A 1,758-nucleotide genomic window follows, 5' to 3' on the forward strand; every position below is an offset into this window, starting at 1 on the left:
TTGATGAATAAACATGAATTGTTTTAAATTTTAAATTTATTTATTTATTCAAATCATCAGATCCCTGGATTCTCAGAAAATAACCCACCACCGTATACTGTCATCAATATCGCAGCTGAAGCGCGACTCGCAACGGTCAGCCCAAATAAAAATTATAAATTCACAAATTTAAAAATTAATAAATTAATTAATTTATTAATTTATAAATTTATAAATTTATAAATCCATGAATTTATGAATCATGGGTTCACGCATCCACATTTTGATTCAACGAATTCGCAATTCATGAATTCATAAATTCTGAATTCATGTATTCATGAATTTATAAATTCATAAATATAAATATTTCAGTTCATGAATTTAAAAAATTTTAAATTTAAAAATATATAAACTTAAGAATTTAAAATTTTTAAAATTTTAAATTCAAAAATTTCAACTTTTCTATTTCTGTTTTTCATATTCGCAAGTTTTTCAGGATCCACTGGAAGGTACATAAGACGATAAACCCTAAACCCTAAACCCTAAACCCTAAACCCTAACCCATGAATACACAATTTATTATTTATATTTTATATATTTCCCCCTGAAATGTGCAGAACTGAAGAAAAAAGCAGAGGTAGGATCTGCTAGGAACAACGATGACGAGACGATAGCCACACAACAAAAACAATGAAAAAAATAATAACAACCATAACAACAACAACCCCACCCTTTTTATTCTCTTTCAGCGAAAAGCCCAAATTCGAGTTACTCACGACCTTAACCAGTAAGCCACCCCTTCTGCTGCAGCAGCAGCAGCAGCAGCAGCAGCAGCAGCAAGAGCAGCAACAGCAACGAAAGCAAAATCTCCCCATTACAATATTTTTCTTAGACAAGCGAAGGAAAACTTCAAAGGCTTTCAAACACTCGAAGCCGCCCGCAGAAAGCTCGCAGGCAAGCGCTGGGGGTCCTCCCTTTACAGCAGCAGTATATCACCTGATTAACTTCATCTCTTCAGAACGCATCCACAGGCTAAGAAACACCAAACCCTAAACCCTAAACCCTAAACCCTAAACCCTAAACACTACGGAACAACTCCGGCTGACAGCCAGAAGAATTTCCTGTCTCAGCCAAAGGGGCAGCAGCAACGGCCTTCTGCAAGCTGCATCTGCAACGAGCACTGAGCTGCTGCTGCTGCTGCAGCAGCTGTTGCAGCAGCAGCAGTAGCAGCAGCTGCTGCTGCTGCTGTAACAGCAGCAGGCTCATCTCCTGGTGCCAGGAGAGCTACGGGCCCCGCCCAGATTAAAAACTGCATCGCCCCGCAGCAGCTTTTCATTGTTTGCTGCTGCAGCTGTTGCTGCAGTTGTTGCAACAGCAGCTACAGCCGCTGCAGCAGCAACGAGCGTTGCTGCTGCTTCAGTGCAGCAGCGAGTTGTGCTGCTGCAGAGGCATTTCTCTTATCTTTCCTCTCCGCGCCATTCGCGCTGCATATTTTTCTCTGCTGCTGCGAACGAGATTTTGAAATAGCTCTTTTAATGAGGTCTGACGATTGCCCCTTGAGGGCGCAGCAGCAGCAGCACCAGCAGCAGCAGCAGCAGCAGCAGCAGCAACTGGCTTGCTGTTGTGTTCTTCTACGTCTCCTATCTTCTCCTCTGTCTCCATATCGGTCTCTGCCTTCTTGCTGCTGTGCAGCAGCAGCTGCGAGTCGGCTTTGGGCTCCATAAGCCACTCACTGCGGCTAGAGAAAGTACTCAGGGCTGGCAGCTGCTGCTGCAGCTG

This window comes from Eimeria mitis, genomic scaffold, assembly GCF_000499745.2.
Source record: "Eimeria mitis Houghton genomic scaffold, Emh_scaff641, whole genome shotgun sequence".
NCBI classification, from domain to species: Eukaryota; Apicomplexa; class Conoidasida; order Eucoccidiorida; family Eimeriidae; genus Eimeria; species Eimeria mitis.